This window comes from Nicotiana attenuata, unplaced genomic scaffold, assembly GCF_001879085.1.
Source record: "Nicotiana attenuata strain UT unplaced genomic scaffold, NIATTr2, whole genome shotgun sequence".
In the NCBI taxonomy this organism is placed as follows: Eukaryota; Viridiplantae; Streptophyta; class Magnoliopsida; order Solanales; family Solanaceae; genus Nicotiana; species Nicotiana attenuata.
Window position 1 is genome coordinate 252,767 of NW_017671216.1, and position 18,649 is coordinate 271,415.

The 18,649-nt window shown below is 37.7% G+C and overlaps 1 long non-coding RNA gene across 1 annotated transcript; it reads right to left on the bottom strand.

The window, feature by feature from the left end:
• Positions 1-14,171: 14,171 nt before the first annotated feature.
• LOC109206753 lies at positions 14,172-15,097 on the bottom strand. Its single transcript, XR_002064899.1, has 3 exons — positions 14,776-15,097; positions 14,559-14,620; positions 14,172-14,428 (listed from the first exon to the last, which is right to left on the bottom strand). It is a non-coding gene; the product is annotated as an uncharacterized LOC109206753 (long non-coding RNA).
• Positions 15,098-18,649: the final 3,552 nt, after the last annotated feature.

The window sequence follows — 18,649 nt, forward strand, 5'->3', positions numbered from 1 at the left end:
CGCTAGTGGGAGGCACTGTTACTGACGTTTAGCGCGACCACTAGCGCGAACAAGCCTCCAGGTGCACGATTGCGCTAGTGGGGGGGTCGTTTTAAAGCTATATTTCGTCCCCCACAACCCCAAAACATAAAAACTTGCTCTAGAAAGGGGAACTCTCAAAAACCTAACTCCTTAAGGGTCCTTCCACCATCCAAGGTAAGTTCTAATGGTGATTCAAAGTTAATTTCAATTCCCCAACATCTTATTAACATGGGTAAACCCTCCATATCATTAGATATTCGATTGGGACATTGTTGTTGAGAGAAGGAACCCTAGGACTCGAATTCAAGGAGATTGAACGTCAAAAAGGTAATATCTTCACCCTCTAATTGATTCTATCATTGGGTTGATGATTATAAACCCTAGTGCATGAGATATGAGTTGATGGGTTTGATAGAAAAGCATGAACGATTATAGGGTTGGGGTGTTGAGTGTTGATTATTGCTTAAGAGTGTTGTTTACCTTATGGGTTATGAAGAATAATGTTGATTATAACCATTTGAGACTTTAGAATTTATCTAGGATCAAGAGAATGGCTTGTTGGGTGTAGAAACACCATTAATAAGGACCATGAAGCTTTATGTCACCAAGTGTTTGAGAAAATGTTTAAGTGACTAATACATGAGAATTTATGCTAATATGGAATCCCTTTGACTTTTATTGATATAGATTAAAGTTGAAAGGGTTGGCGAAGGTTGTATTACACTCAAGAGCAGGAAGTTAAGGTATGTGAGGCTAACTCTCTATGTTTGGGAATTTTAATGATTCTCCCTACACTACGTTTCTTTTACGATGTTACCAATTGCCTCAGAAATATAGTTAAGCCTAGTTCCTTGAATAGTTGTAGAACTTCTATTCTCTAGCTTCATAACTCGCTCATGACTTTCATTCTGAACATTGTGAGCTCAGTGCGTATTCAATATAGACTTGGGTTTGATGCCCCCGAGTCTTAGTATAGATTACTCACTATGCCATATACAGTTGAAATTTCAGTATTCATAATTAGTTCAAGAATACATGTCCCAGTCTAGTGCCATTCCGTATGTCAGTATTATGTAACCCAGTATGATCCAGTATTCTAGTATCATGTAACTCAATGTGATTCAGTATTTCACTATCATGTATTGCAGTATGATTCTCAGTTTCTGATTTTAAATTCCTGAATGTTGAACACCTGTATTTGGGCATGAGGTCGTAGTTTATATTCTTTATACATACTTGGGCCTGAGGCCGTAGTTTATGCTTTATGCATGTTTGGGCTTGAGGCCGTAGTCTATGCTTTATTAATTTTTGGGCCTGATGCCGTAGTTATGTATACGTATACTTGGGCCTGAGGCCGTAGCTTGTGCACATATATATTGGGCCCGAGGCCGTAGCTTATTCAGATAAACAGGTTGTTCATCATTCAGAAGAGGGAGTATTCATATCCTTACTTCCTTTATTCAATTCAGTTATCGGTTATCTTTTCAGTTATCAGTTATCAGTTATCTTTTCAGTTATCAGTTCAGTTACCAGTTCTCACTTCAGTTTCAGTTTCAATAGTTATCATTTCAGTTATCAGCTTAGTTTCAGTTTCAAAATTTATAAATCTTTCTTTCTGTTGCTTTACATACCAGTACAATTCAAATGTACTGACGTCCCTTTTGCCCGGGGCCTGCATCTCATGATGCAGGTAATGATTTACAAGTTGAAGATTCAGAGCGCTAGGATTCTCGTACTAGGTGTTTGGTGATCCCCAGTTCTTTCGGGGCATTATCATTACTTTACAGTCTTTCAGTATTTACAGACAGTCAGTGTTTTCAGTACTTCATTAGAGGCTTCATAGACTAGAGTAACAGTTAGACAGAGTCAGACTTTTCATATTAAGCCATGTTGGCTACAAATATATTTCAAAATTGTATTAGTATTTCCGCACTTTGATTTATATCATCCAGGCTTTCAGTATATCAGCATGTGTTAGTTTATCTTCCGCATTCAGTATGTTATGATACCACATGTTGATTCAGCCAGCCAGTTGGTTCGCTCGGTCACATGTAGTCAGGCACCGAGTGCCGTGTTACGTCCAGGCCCAGGTTTGGGGCGTGACAAAGCTTGGTATCAGAGCACTATGTTCAAGTGTCCTAGGGAGTCTATGAAGCCGTGTCCAGTGGAGTTTCTTTATATGTGTGTGCCGGCCACTCATATAAATGGTTAACTACCAAGACATTCAGGATTGTCTCACTTCTTTCTACTCTAGATCATGCCATGAAACTTAGAGCAATAGGTAATCTTCTTTTCCTATCGAATTCCAAACGTATTGGATGCCCAAGCGACGCGCATGAGAAACCTAAGGTCCTAGAGAGGATAATTGCCCATTGGGGTATAATTATGGAGTACAGCTTGGTAAATATGAGACTTGAGAGGATGTCAAAAGTGGGACGCAATGAATACTAGCACACATTAGAGCATAACCTTATCAGAAAGTACATAAGCAGTTATGATGTCTTATGGTTATCAGTTTACCTCAATTACCAGTTATACAGTCTTTCAGTTAGCAAGTTTGTGGTTATTCAGCACTCCAGTATTCAGTTATATGATTACCAAATATCCAATTTTCAGTGTATCAAAAATTCTGGTGACTTGTGAGTATATAGTGATGCATATGGGTTCTCTAAGAAAATGTAAGTAGTAGTGGTTATAGCTAAATCTTTGCATATTTTAGGCCCGAATTAAGACCAAGACTCACCGGATGGCGCAGGAAGTCATTTATCAGATGATGGTATACTCTAAAGGATAAGTTTGTGAATGGTAGTCGTATGTGTTTTACCTCAAAGAACAATTTCTTTTAAGTTTTGGAAATGGAGCCACAAGTTGGATGATGATAGTTCAGATGTCAGACCCTAAAATTGGTCAGTATAGTTTTGGGCAGAAAAGAGCCTAAGGGAAATATAGCTAAGAATAATATGATGTATGAAACGAGAACCAAGAGCAGGCAACATTGAATTTTAGGGAATGATTTTATGTCGTGTAGATTTATTCAAATCAGAACTAAAAGGTACCATGTTAGTGAATTTATATACAAGTGGCTATTATTGTTAGATAAGATTTATGGCAGTTCCCCCTTAGGTTATGTGACCAAGTGATTACCGCGGATATTTATAGTATGATATGATTTAGTATTGTATAGAAAGTTCAGGGTTAGATATTCTAATTTTGTTTAAGACAGATGAAATTTCCCTAAGTGTGATCCATGTACATAGTTCAAAAAGAATGATAGGGTGCAGCAAAAGAATATGGTCGGATGACGAGGGAAGTTAGGAGTAGCCTTATGCTTCACTTTAGTTATTCAAAGCAGGAGAAGGAAATATGATGCTAGCAGGTGGTTAGTAAAAGGATTATTAAGTAAGTTTTGAGTAGATACAACAAATTAGCAATTTCAACAGAGCTAGTAGAGGTACAATTTGATGCACTTAGCCAGGTTAACTATAGTGAGTGGATGACAGTTTGAAATACCAATCGTGTGTTAGTAACCCAAAGAGCTTAAGTTAAACCCGAGGTACAGCGATAGTGGAAAAACAATTAGCTAGCAGTAAGAGAGCAAACTACAGAAGGATAGCCTTTAAGAGTTATTGAAAAGGGATTTCTCCAAGATTGACAGTGTAAGCAAAGCTAAATTATTAAGATTGTGTATGATAGTTGTGAATACATTAGCTTTCCGTTAAGTGAATAATTTAGTTTTTCTAGTAAGAAGGATTTCTCAGAAGTTAGTAGGAAGATGAGTCGTCATTGACGTAGAGTGCAAAGAATTGCAGAAAATAAGGAAAGGTATTTGGATCCCAACAAAAAGAGAAGGATCCACAAGTATAAGACCTTTGGTCTAAGGGGTAATGTGAAAATTTTCAGTAAGTCCAGTTAGAGATTGGAAACTCGAATAGTTAGCATGGGATATGAAAAAGAAAATCAATGGTAATGAGGAAAAATTGTGTAATTACAACAAGGATTATGTCTAGCATGTGTAAGAAAAACAAAGTGATTAGAATGATCACCGAGCTTAGTTATTGATGATAAAGTGATCACAGAAAAACTGTTAAATCATGCCTATTTGTGTGTTATGAGGGTAGTGCCATTGCACGGGACACTATAATTTAGAGTACATGTCAAAGACTTAGGTCACAACAATTCTATAAGTGTTTTCAGGAAATTCTTAAAAAGATAAAGTGTGGGAAGTATAACTCATGATTGAGGTAGATAAGAGAACTCTGGTAAAAGAAGTTCACCAGCCAAGATAGGAGTTCGACTTCGGACTCTAAAGATGACGGAGTTGTTAGGACCCGATTTGGTCTATCAGACTATAGAGGAAGTTAAGTTGATTCAAGAGCGTTTGAAGAAAACTCAGAGCCGCCAAAATGTCCTATTCGAGCGTGCGGCATAGAGACCTAGAGTTTCAAGTTGATGATTAGGTGTTTCTGAAAGTTTCGCTTATGAAAAGCGTTATGAGATTTGGGAAGAAGGGAAAGCATAGTCCCTACTATATAGGGCCATATAGAATCTTGCGAAGGATCGGTCAATTAGCTTATGAGTTGGAGTTGCCGCCTGAATTAGTGGTGGTACAACCAGTATTTCACGTGTCATGTTATAACATTCAAGTTTCCAGTACTCAGATACTCATGTCAGTTCAGTACTCAGATATTCATGTCAGTTCAGTACTCAGATACTCATCAGTTCAGTACTCAGATATTCATGTCAGTTCAGTACTCAGATACTCATGTCATCTCAATACTCAGCTACTCATGTTAGTCCAATACTTAGACATTCATTCCAGCTTAGTACTCAGACTACTCAAATATTCGTGCCAGTTCAGTATTCATGTATCCATGTTAGTTCAGTATTCACGTATCCATGGCAGACCAATATTCAGTCAATACAGTAGTCACTCAGTTCAATATCACAACAATTCAGTAATTATGTATTCATTCAGTTTAGTATACAAGTGTTAATGAAAGTTCATGTTTGCACCAGACTCGTTTAAGGTCCGGAGTTAGCAGAAGTTACAGTTAAGACAATCATTCTAGGACGAATGATCCCAAGGGGGAGATAATGTAACACCCCGTAAGTTCGACTTAGGTATGAATGAGTTAAAGGAGTAGTAAGGTTATATTTTGGGCATGTGAAGTCCCATCGGGATGATTATGGGTAAAATAGTTGTTTCAAAACTAACATGGAAAGTGAGGTGCATAAGATTTGACAAAATCGACTAAGTTTGCAGAAGGTCTGTCTTCCATCAAGTTTTAGTGAAAATGTGTAAGGAACTGGGGAAAATCTAAAGCATGAAAAATGTAGGCCTTTGAAATATCTTTCCAACGATATATTATGGAGCCCGAACGGATCTCTGTGAAAAAATTTATGTGCGTTTTTCAGAACAGTACACGTATGCGCGCCCGGTAGCACGACCACTAGCGAGAACAAGCCTCCAGGTGCGCGATCGCGCTAGTGGGAGGCAGTATTACTGCCGTTTAGCGCGACCAATAGCGCGAACAAGCCTCCAGGTGCACGATCGCGCTAGTGGGGAGTCGTTTTAAAGCTATATTTCGTCCCCCACAGCCCCAAAACATAAAAACTTGCTCTAGAAAGGGGAACTCTCAAAAACCTAACTCCTTAAGGGTCATTCCACCATCCAAGGCAAGTTCTAATGGTGATTCTAAGTTAATTTCAATTTTCCAACATCTTATTAACATGGGTAAATCCTCCATATCATTAGATATTCGATTGGGACATCGTTGCTGAGAGAAGGAACCCTAGAACTCGAATTCAAGGAGATTGAACGTCAAAAAGGTAATATCTTCACCCTCTAATTGATTCTAGCATTGGTTTGAGGATTATAAACCCTAGTGCATGAGATATGAGTTGATGGGTTTGATAGAAAAGTATGAACGATTATAGGGTTGGGGTGTTGAGTGTTGATTATTGGTTAAGAGTGTTGTTTACCGTACGGGTGATGAAGAATAATGTTGATTATAACCATTTGAGACTTTAGAATTTATCTAGGATCAAGAGAATGGCTTGTTGGGTGTAGAATCACCATTAATAAGGACCATGAAGCTTTATGCCACCAAGTGTTTGAGAAAATATTTAAGTGACTAAAACATGAGAATTTATGCTAATATGGAATCCCTTTGACTAGTACTGATACAGATTAAAGTTAAAAGGGTTGGCGAAGGTTGTATTACACTCAAGAGCAGGAAGTTAAGGTATGTGAGGCTAACTCTCTATGTTTGGGAATTTTAATGATTCTCCCTACACTATGTTTCTTTTACGATGTTACCAATTGCCTCAGAAATATAGTTAAGCTTAGTTCCTTAAATAGTTGTAGAACTTCTATTCTCTAGCTTCATAACTTGCTCATGACTTTCATTCTGAACGTTGTGAGCTCAGTCCGTATTCAATATAGACTTAGGTTTGATGCCCCCGAGTCTTAGTATAGATTACTCAGTATGCCATATACAGTTGAAATTTCAGTATTCATAATCAGTTCAAGAATACATGTCTCATTCTAGTCCCATTCAATATGTCAGTATTATGTAACCCAGTATGATCCAGTATTCCAGTATCATGTAACTCAATGTGATTCAGTATTTCACTATCATGTATTGCAGTATGATTCTCAGTTTCTGATTTTAAATTCCTGAATATTGAACACCTGTATTTGGGCCTGAGGCCATAGTTTATATGTTTTATGCATACTTGGGCTTGAGGCCGTAGTTTATGCTTTATGCATGTTTGTGCTGAGGCCGTAGTTTATGCTTTATGCGTTTTTGGGCCTTAGGCCGTAGTTATGTATACGTATAATTGGGCCTGAGGCCGTAGCTTGTGCACATATATATTGGGCCCGAGGCCGTAGCTTATTCAGATAAACAGGTTGTTCATCATTTAGAAGAGGGAGTATTCATATCCTTACTTCCTTTGTTCAGTTCAATTATCAGTTATCATTTCAGCTACCAGTTATCAGTTCAGTTATCAGTTATCAGTTATCAGTTTAGTTATCAGTTATCAGTTATCAGTTATCATTTGAATTTTAGTTTCAATAGTTGTCATTTCAGTTATCAATTATCAATTCTCAGTTATCAGCTCAGTTTCAGTTTTAGCATTTATAATTCTTTCTTTCAGTTGCTTTACATACCAGTGCAATTCAAATGTACTGATGTCCCTTTTGCCCGAAGCCTACATCTCACGATGCAGGTAATGATTTACCGGTTTATGATTTAGAGTGCTAGGATTCTCGTACCAGCTATTTGGTGATCCCCAGTTCTTTCAAGGCATTATCATTACTTTACAGTCTTTTAATAATTACAAACAGCTAGTGTTTTCAGTACTTCATTAGAGGCTTCATAGACTAGAGTAACAATTAGACAGAGTCCCAGGCTTTTCATTTAAACTATGTTGGCTGCAAATATGTTTCAGAATTGTATTAGTATTTCCGTACTTTGATTTATATCATCCAGACTTTCAGTATATCAGCATGTGTTAGTTTATCATCCGCATTCAGTATGTTATGATATCACATGTTGATTCAGCCACCTAGTTGGTTCGCTCGGTCACATGTAGTTAGGCACCGAGTGTCGTGTTATGTCCAGGCCCAGGTTCGAGGCGTGACAAAGCTTGGTATCAGAGCACTAGGTTCAAGAGTCCTAGGGAGTGTATGAAGTCGTGTCTAGTGGAGTTTCCTTTTTTTGTGTGTGTCGGCCACTCATATAAATAGTTAACTACCAAGACTTCCAGGATTGTCTCAATTCTTTCTACTCTAGATCGTGCCATGAAGCTTAGAGCGATAGTTAACCTTCTCTTCCTATCGAATTCCAAACGTATTGGATGTCCAAGCGATGCGCAGGAGAAACCTAAGGTCCTAAAGAGGATAATTGCCCATTGGGGTATAATTATGGAGTATAGATTGGTAACTATAAGACTTGAGAGGATGTTAAAAGTGGGATGCAATGGATAGTAGTACAGACTAGAGCATAACCTTATCAGAAAGTACAAAAGCAGTTATCATATTTTATGGTTATCAGTTTACCTCAGTTACCAGTCTTTCAGTTAGCAAGTTTATGGTTATTCAGTACGCCAGTATTCAGTTATATGTTTACCAAATATCCAATTTTCTGTGTATCAAAATTTCTGGTGACTTGTGAGTATACACTGATGCATATGGGTTCTCAAAGAAAATGTAAGTAATAGTGATTATAGAGAAACCTTCGCATATTTTAGGTCTGGATTAAGACCAAGACTCACCGTATGGCGCAGGAAGTGATTTGTCAGATAATGGTATACTTTGAAGGATAAGTTTGTGCATGGTAGTGTATTCGTATGTGTTTTACCTCCTAGAACAACTTCATTTAATTTTTGAAAATGGAGCCACAAAGTGGATAATGATAGTTCAGATGTCAGACCCCTAACAATGGTCACTATGACAGAAAAGAGCCTAAGGGTAAAATACCTAGGAGTCAGAAACGTTTGTTATTACCAAAGATATGATTTCGTACAACTCATGCAAATGACTAGAAGATATGATGTATGAAATGAGAACCAAGAGCAACCAATAGTGAATTTAAGGGAACGATTTTAAGTTGTTCATATTTATTCAAATCAGAACTAGAAGTACCACGTTAGTAAGTTACTATAAGAAGCAGCTATTGATGTAAGATAAAAGATATGGCAATCCCCCTTTAGGTTATGTGACTAAATGATTACCCTGAATGTTTATAGTATGATATGATTTTGTATTGTATAGAAAGTTTGGGGTTAGATATTCCAATTACGTTTAACACAGATGAATTCCCTAAGTGTGATCCATGCACATAGTTTAGAAGGAAAAAAAAGGATAGTATGCGACCGTAGAATAGGGTCGGATGGTGAGGGATTTTAGGAATAATCTTCTGTTTCACTTTAGTTATACAAAGCAGGAGAAGAAAATATGATGCTAGCAGGTGTTAGTAAAAGGACAGTGAGTAAGTTTTGAGTAGATACAACAAATTAGAAATTTCATCAGAGCTAGTAGGAGTAAAATTTAATCCACTTAGCCAGGTTAACTATTGTGAGTGGATGACAATTTAAAATACCGAACGCGTGTTAGAACCCAAAGAGTTTAAGTTAAACCCCAAGTACGGCGATAGTGGGGGAAAAAATCAGCTAGGCAATAAGAGACCCAACTAAAGAAGAATAGCCTTTAAGAATTATCGAAAAGGGGTCTTCCAAAGATTGACAGTGTGAGCAGAGTTAAATCATTAAGATTGTGTATGATAATTGTGAAAACATTAGCTTTCCATTTATGTAGGTAATACAGTTTTTCCTAGTAAGAAGGATTTCTCATAAGTAAGTTGGAAGATGAGTCGTCATTGACGTAAAGTGCAAAGAATTGTAGAAAATAAGGAAAGTTATTTGGATCCCAACAAAAAGAGAAGGATCCACAAGTATAAGACCTTTGGTCTAAGGGGTGATGTGGAAATTTTCAGTAAGTCTAGTTAGAGATTTGAAACCCGAATAGTTAGCATGGGATATGAAAAAGAAAATCAGTACAGTAATGAGGGAAAATTGTATAATTACCACAGGGATTATGTCTAGCGTGTGTAAGAAACACAAAGTGAGTAGAATGATCACCGAGCTTAGTTACTGATGATAAAGTGATCACAGAAAAGCTATAAAATGATGCCTATTTATGTGTTATGAGGGTAGTGCCATTGGACGGGACTCTAAAATTTAGAGTACATGTCAAAGACTTAGTTCACAATAATACTATAAGTGTTTTCAGGAAGTGCTTAAGAAGATAAGTGTGGGAAGTATAACTCCTGATTGAGGTAGATAAGAGAACTTTGGTGAAAGAAGTTCACCAGCCAAGATAGGAGTTCGACTTCGGACTCCGAAGATGACGGAGTTGTTGTCTAGAACAGGACTTGTTCCCCCTTAGTAGCCGAAGAGAAGGAGAAACAATTTGATGATCCCTACGTGTTGTAGTTGAAAGAGGAAATTCACAAGTATAAGACGATGGCTTTTGAATAAGGGGGAGATGATGGTACTTTGAGGTACCAAGACAGATTGTGTGTTCCAGACATAGATGGACTTAAAGAGGGAAGATCATGTTAAGAGCCCACAATTCCTGGTATTCTTTCCATCCAGGTTCCCCAAATATGCATTATGACCAAGGAGATTTATTGGTTGAACGACATGAAAAAGAACATCGCAGACTTTGTGGCCAATTGTTCGAATTGTCAGCAATTGAAAGTCGAGCAGCAGAAAGCCCATTCTTTTACCATAGTTTACACATACTTTTGAGTGGAGATGGTAAAAATTGTATTTATAACAGGATCATCTTGCTCATTTGATTGGGTGATTGTAAATCGACTTACCAAGGCAGCACATTTCTTGCCAGTAAAGACTACAAATTCAGCAGAAGATTATACCAAGTTATACATTCAGGAAATTTTCTGATTGCATGGGACTCCATGGCACAGTGTGAGCAGAGTTAAATCATTAAGATTGTGTATGATAGTTGTGAAAACATTAGCTTTCCATTTATGTAGGTAATACAGTTTTTCCTAGTAAGAAGGATTTCTCATAAGTAAGTTGAAAGATGAGTCGTCATTGACGTAAAGTGCAAAGAATTATAAAAAATAAGGAAAGTTATTTGGATCCCAAAAAAAAGAGAAGGATCCACAAGTATAAGACCTTTGGTCTAAGGGGTGATGTGGAAATTTTCAGTAAGTCCAGTTAGAGAGTTGAAACCCGAATAGTTAGCATGGGATATAAAAAAGAAAATCAGTTCGGTAATGAGGGAAAATTATATAATTACCACAGGGATTATGTCAAGCATGTGTAAGAAACACAAAGTGAGTAGAATGATCACGGAGCTTAGTTACTGATGATAAAGTGATCACAGAAAAGCTATAAAATGATGCCTATTTATGTGTTATGAGGGTAGTGCCATTGGATGGGACTCTAAAACTTAGAGTACATGTCAAAGACTTAGTTCACAATAATACTATAAGTGTTTCCAAGAAGTGCTTAAGAAGATAAAGTGTGGGAAGTATAACTCATGATTGAGGTAGATAAGAGAACATTGGTGAAAGAAGTTACCAGCCAAGATAGGAGTTCGACTTCGGACTCCGAAGATGACGGAGTTGTTGTCTAGAACAGGACTTGTTCCACCTTAGTAGCCGAAGAGAAGGAGAAACAATTTGATGATCCCTACGTGTTGTAGTTGAAAGAGGAGATTCACAAGTATAAGACGATGGCTTTTGAATAAGGGGGAGATGATGGTACTTTGAGGTACCAAGACAGATTGTGTGTTCCAGACATAGATGGACTTAAAGAGGGAAGATCATGTTAGAAGCCCATAATTCCAGGTATTCTTTCCATCCAGGTTCCCAAATATGCATTATGACCAAGGAGATTTATTGGTTGAATGACATGAAAAAGAACGTCGTAGACTTTGTGGCCAATTGTCCGAATTGTCAGCAAGTGAAAGTCGAGCAGCAGAAAGCCCATTCTTTTACCATAGTTTACACATACTTTTGAGTGGATATGGTAAAAATTGTATTTATAACAGGATTATCTTGCTCATCTTGAAAGCATCATTTGATTGGGTGATTGTAAATCGACTTACCAAGGCAGCACATTTCTTGCTAGTAAAGACTACAGATTTAGCAGAAGATTATACCAAGTTATACATTCAGGAAATCGTCTGATTGCATGGGACTCCATGGTCCGTCATTTCGGACTGTGGTGCTAAGTTTACAATGAACTTTCAGAAGTCATTTCAGAAAGGATTAGGCACAAGTTTTCCATCCTCAGAAAGATGGACAGGCAGAGCGCATTATTCAAACATTTGAGGATATCCTTGACTTTTAAAGGCAATTGGGATGATCATATACCTCTCATTGAGGTTTCTCATAATAACACCTACCATTCTAGTATCAAGATGGCACCAGACGAGACTCTGTATGGGCGAAGATGCAGATCGCCAATTGGTTGGTCCAAAGTTGGTGAGGAGGAGTTATTGGGACCAAATTTGGTCTATCAGACAATAGAGAAAGTTAAGTTGATTCAAGAGCGTTTGAAAACGACTCAGAGCCGCCAAAAGTCCTATTCGAGCGTGCGTCATAGAGACCTAGAGTTTCAAGTTGATGATTTGGTGCTTCTGAAAGTTTCGATTATGAAAGGCATTATGAGATTTGGGAAGAAGGGGAAGCATAGTCCCTGCTATATTGGGCCATATAGATTCTTGCAAAGGATCGGTCAGTTAGTTTATGAGTTGGAGTTGCCACCAGAATTAGTGGTGGTACATCCAGTATTTCACTTGTCATGTTATAACATTCAAGTTTCCAGTACTCAGATACTCATGTCGGTTCAGTACTCAGATACTCATGCCAGTTCGGTACTCAGATATTCATGTCAGCTTAGTACTCAAATATCGATATAAGTTTAGTACTCAGATATTGATGTTAGTTCAATACTCAATTATTTGTGCTAGTTTAATATTCATATATCCATGTTAGTTCAGTATTCACGTATCAATGGCAGACCAATATTCAGTTAATGTAGTAGTCATTCAGTTCAGTATCTCAACAGTTCAGTAATCATGTATTCATTTAGTTTAGTATGCAAGTGTTAATGAAAGTTCATGTTTCCACCAGACCCGTTTAAGGTTCGGGGTTAGCAGAAATTACAGTCAGGACAATCATGCGAGGACGAATGATCCCAAGGGGGAGATAATGTAACACCTCGTACATTCGGACTAGGTGTGGATATGTTAAATGGGTATTAATCTGATATTTTAGACATATGAAGTCATAGCGGGATGAGTATGGGTGAAAATAATATTTTAGAATCAAGACGAAGAGTGAGGTGTACAAGATTCGATAAAATCTAATAAGTTTACAAAAGGTTCATCTTCTAGCAGCAGTTAGTGAAAATGTGTAAAGGAATTTGGGAAAACTTAAAAGATAAAAGTTGTAGGCCTTTGAAATAGCTTTCCAACAATATATTATGGAGTCCGAACGGATCGATGTGCAAAAAGTTATGCGCGTTTTACAGAACAATGCGTAGCTTATGCACATATATATTGGGCCCGAGGCCGTAGCTTATTCAGATAAACATGTTGTTCATCATTCAGAAGAGGGAGTATTCATATCCGTACTTCCTTTGTTCAATTCAATTATCAGTTTTCATTTCAGTTACCAGTTATCAGTTCAATAATCAGTTATCAGTTCAGTTATCAGTTATCATTTCAGTTTCATTTTCAATAGTTGTCATTTCTGTTATCAATTATCAATTCTGAGTTATCAGCTTAGTTTCAGTTTTAGCATTTATAATTCTTTCTTTCAGTTGCTTTACATACCTGTGCAATTCAAATGTACTGATGTCCTTTTTGCCCGGGGCCTGCATCTCACGATGCAGGTAATGATTTACAGGTTGATGATTCAGAGCGCTAGGATTCTCGTACCAGCTATTTGGTGATCCCCAGTTCTTTCGGGGCATTATCATTACTATACAGTCTTTCAGTAATTACAGACATCAAGTGTTTTCAGTACTTCATTAGAGGCTTCATAGACTAGAGTAACAGTTAAACAGAGTCTCAGGCTTTTCATGTTATGCTATGTTGGTTGCAAATATGTTTCAGAATTGTATTAGTATTTCCGCACTTTGATTTATATCATCCAGACTTTCAATATATCAGCATGTGTTAGTTTATCTTCTGCATTCAGTATGTTATGATATCACATGTTGATTCAGTCAGCCAGTTGGTTTGCTCGGTCAAATATAGTCAGGCACCGAGTGCCGTCTTACGTCCAGGCCCAGATTCGGGGCGTGACAGAGTCGTTACACACATATAGCCATTAGATGCTAATGAAGTCCACATATCTGATGTCAAACACACTCTATTAGGAATAATGGCAGGCTCATTTTTTAAAAGTTCTTTTTCGCTTGCATACATAAATCAAGATATCTGACTTGGCCGTGTCTCTTGATATGTGCTTCGCTACTGGATTTAAATATGTATGAAGGTCCCTAATGCCTTTATGTTCTACCAAATTGAAAGCATAGTTATGCTTGACTATGGATAACGATATTTTCTCTCGATAAACGTTCTGATCTATCGGTTCACTTTGACCCTCTTTAGCATTATTCAACGGATGTTTTATCAACAAATGGCGCTTCAAATTTGATGTTCTAAATTTAGGATCGTATATGAAGTCTTTTTTACAAAGAGTACATTGGACTTTAAACTTTCCATCACTAGAAATACTAGGCTCTGTTACCTTAACAGAAGAATCCCAAACAGTGGAAAATTGTCTTTTTTATCGTTTTATCGTAGTTGAAGAGCTCTGTACACAAGAATCAGCAATACCTTCCATCGATATCTCTATCAAAAGATGAAGTGAACAGTAGGAATTAGGCTCGACATAAATCAATTCATTGATAAGTGATAGAGAATGCAGTACTCTGGAGTTAAAATTTATATCTAATCTTGGTCTACTTAATGTTTTTCTCACCTTTGAGATTGTTGTAACACTTCCACTCTTGTTTTAAGCTTCAAATACTCTTGGTAGGTGTTCTGTTTTCACAAAACCATAGCAAGCAAATCAATTTGCTCAAAGTTAGTCATCAACATTAACTTTACACTATTTTCAGGTGAAAATTGAATAATTTCCTAAATTTTCAACAAACTTTAGTTTGAGCAATTATAATGCTCAAGGAAGAAGAACGAACCTGTGAATCTATTGAAAGTTGGCTTCCTTCAAATGCAGCATATTTGTATTAAGACTCCAAGTTCCGACAGTTCCTTCTATTAAACGAACCTGTAACACTTTCACTCTTGTTTTAAGCTTCCACTCTTGGTTTGCCCACTAGGATTTCAAAACGCTTCCAAGTTCCGACTAACCAAAATCTTGTGAAAGGAAATTGAAGCCTAGAAAGCGAAGAAGTCAGAGAGAGAGAATTATCGGAAGTTGGAACTCACCGGAGAAGTCGCCGGCGATGCTTTGGGAAGAAGGGGAGATATTTGAGGAATTGGAAATTTAGGGCTTTTCTCTTGAAGTGGTGAAAATAGCCGACAATAGCTTTAACATTGTATTATCCATATTTTATCATGGGTTACCCATTTGGTTACCCATTTTTCTAGAGGATAATATGGATAATTATTCATATTCAACCATATTTTAAAAAGTAAGTTATCCAATCCATTTTTAGTGGGTTGGGTTGGGTGGATAATTATTAATTTTAATCATTTTGCCAGGTCTACTCACCACAATCTAAATCGTGAAAATCCCTTCCAAAATCGCCAAAATCTAGCTCCCAATCTCAAAATGTGATAAAATGAGTAAAAGTTCCAAAAAATAACAACTAATAATCTCTCCCCAGTTATACCCTTCGCGAACGTGGCACGTGCCTCACGTTCGTGAAGCACAAAATTACTGCCAGACAAAATACCCTGCGCGAATGCGACAGGAGTATCGCGAACGCGAATGCATAGGCTCCCTCTCTTTTGCGAATGTGCCCAGAGCCTCGCGAAAGCAAAGGCCTGCTACCCAGCTCCACTACCTTCTTCATGAACGCGGATGCCTTCTGCAAACATGAAGAGCAAATCTCCAGCTGCCTATATACTTCATCGCGAACACGAAGGACATCAGACACCAGCAAAATCGGATCTCCAAAACTCATGGAAATTGTCTGAAACAACCCCGAACCACGCCGAGGCCTCCAGGACCCCATCGAGTCATACGATCCAATCCCAAACTATAATACCGACCTAATCGAGACCCCAAATCACATAAAATAACATTAAAACCATGAATCGCACATCAATTCAAACTTAATGATTAAATCCAAATTTCTGAATCCCAAACTTACGCCGAACATGCCTAAACAACTCGGAATGATCCCAAATTTTACACACAAGTCATAAATTACCATACGAACTTGTTCCAAAGCTTGAAATCCCAATTGGACAACGATAACTACAAAGTCAACTATGGGCCAAATCTATGAACTTCTATACTTTCAAATTGCCAACTTTCGCCAATTAGAGCAAATCAACCTATGAATCTTCAAAACCAAATCCGGACATACGCCTAAGTCCAAAATTACCATTCAGACCAAATGGAACTGTCAAAACTCATCCGAGGTCAAATACACAAAAGTTAAACTTGGTCAACACTTGCAACTTAAGCTTCCAAACTAGGAACTAAGTGTTCCAATTCAATCCAAAACCTCTGCAAAACCAAACCAACTATCCCCGCAAGTCACACAATAACAAATACACCTATAGGAAGCATAAAATAAAGGAACGGGGCTCAAATACATAATACGACCGGCCGGGTCCTTATAGTAACATTACCCTCAAACTTGAATGGAAGTGTTAGAATAACTGATTGTGTGTAGACCATAGCTAGATGTAGCTCAACTATAGTTAGCTAGTTGGCACAAGATGTTAGAGTTAACTAGTTAGTGGAGTTAGTTAATTAAGTGGAGATTAGCTTATATATATATATATATATATATATATATATAGTTTAGAAGATTGACAAAGGAACTCAGGAATGAACCAGGTCCATCACAGGTATACATAGACAAGGGCAGATTCAAACACATGAGATGCATGTGTAGGAGATAAACGTAGTATGGCAGAATAAATATCTCCTGATCGAAATGGTTGCATAAATGATAAGGAGAAGGACTCCTTACTCAAAGAGAACATTACCCAAGATAAGGAAGGATTTAGGAGTTGAGAATAACTAGAACTCTTCCACCAAGGAAGAGTAGCATTAGAACTCTAGTTAATTCTTTATCTACTAGCTCTATATATTGCAGGATGTTCTCATTGTACACGTACACACAAAAGCAGAAGTTAAACGTGAATTGAGAGAAAAATAGCAAGGCATTTTGCAAGCAATTCGTGTGAGATTCAAGTGTGCAAACTTAAAGCTACTTGAACCAGATAAAGGAACCAGTTCCAAGTGTTTGTCTTTTATTCTAGTTCAATTGTAGTACTGGTTTTATATTATACCTTTCAGCTTTATCTAGAAGCATTGTAATAGGTACTCAGTGTATTCAAGTTAGAGTTAACTTGAAGTTATCGCAACAGTTAGAGGCTATTTGCTACAAGGGATTAGAGTTAGTCCTAGGTTTAGTGGCGTACGCAGGATTTTACATAAGCGGTGTCACTATTTTTAGTAAGAGGCCCATAACAGTCAAAAAATATTTTATGGAGCCAAGGGAGTTCGAACCCAAGACCTCTCACATCAAACTTGAAGTTGTCAACCACTAGACTACTGAGCTGTTTTGTTGCAAGTGGTGTCACTTTTAATGCTTTTATCTTGTATTTCTATTTTACTTATTATTTTTATATATATAAATAGTAAAAAATTTCGACGAAGCGGTGTCCCGTGACACCGCTTGGGTCCATGTAAATCCGCCCCTGCCTAGGTTTACAGAAGAGTTTTTGGAAATGCAGTTTTTGGCTCAGTGATTTAGTAAAGAGTTTGGGAAAATCCTACTGGGAAGTAGGTTGTGGTTTTTCACCTTCTAAGTCAGGTGTTTTCCACGTAAAAATCCTTGTGTTCTTTATTTTTTGTGCTTCTTATTCTGCAACAGTAGTATTAGGAACACATAGAAGAACCAGGTCTTTCTATTATCTGTGCACATGAAAAATTGGACACCACACAAATCACCCCCCCCCCCCTCTTGTGTGGTATTGAAGTATAAAAAATTAATTGGTATCAGAGTAGGTTATCCTTCAAGAGTCTAACACCTTAGGAGAATATCAAGATGAGTGCACCACCTGGAAATTGGGAAGGACAATCAACTGCTAGGCCACCACTCTTCAATGGCCAGTACTACTCCTCGTGGAAGAACAGAATGAGAGACCACATCATTGGAGAAGATTACGAGCTTTGGGACATTGTCACTGATGGTCCCCTAGCTACCATGAAGAAGAATGTTGAAAGAGTAGATGTGCCAAAAACAAGAGCTGATTGCACTACTGAGGACTTGAGAAAATGGGAGAAGAATGCCAAGGCCAAGAAATGGCTTGTGTGGGGACTTGGTCTAGACGAGTACAGCAGAATCCAAAGTTGTACTACTGCTAAGGAAATTTGGGACACCTTGCAAGTGGCTCATGAAGGAACACCTCAAGTGAAGAGGTCCGGAAGAACTCTACTGTATTCTCAATATGAGAATTTTACCATGAAGGAAGGAGAAACCATCCAGGAGATGTATACAAGATTCACCACACTGACAAATGAACTTAAGTCTCTTAGAAGGATCATTCTTGAAGAAGACAAAGCTGAGAAGGTTCTGACAAGGGTTCTGCCTGTCTCTTAGGAAAGCAAAATTACTGCAATTCAGGAATCAAAGAACGTTGCAACTCTTTAAGTTGGATGAGCTGATTGGAAATCTTACTGCTTATGAACTTAGAAGGCAAACTATGAAGATGGATGTATCCAAGAAGAAAAGGAGCCTGGCACTCAGAATCACTAAATGTGCTGATCTAGAAGAAGATGAGATGGCTATGATCACAAAGGACTTTAAGAAATACTTAATAAGAGGAAAGGGTTCCTCAAGAAATGGAAACTACAGCAAACCA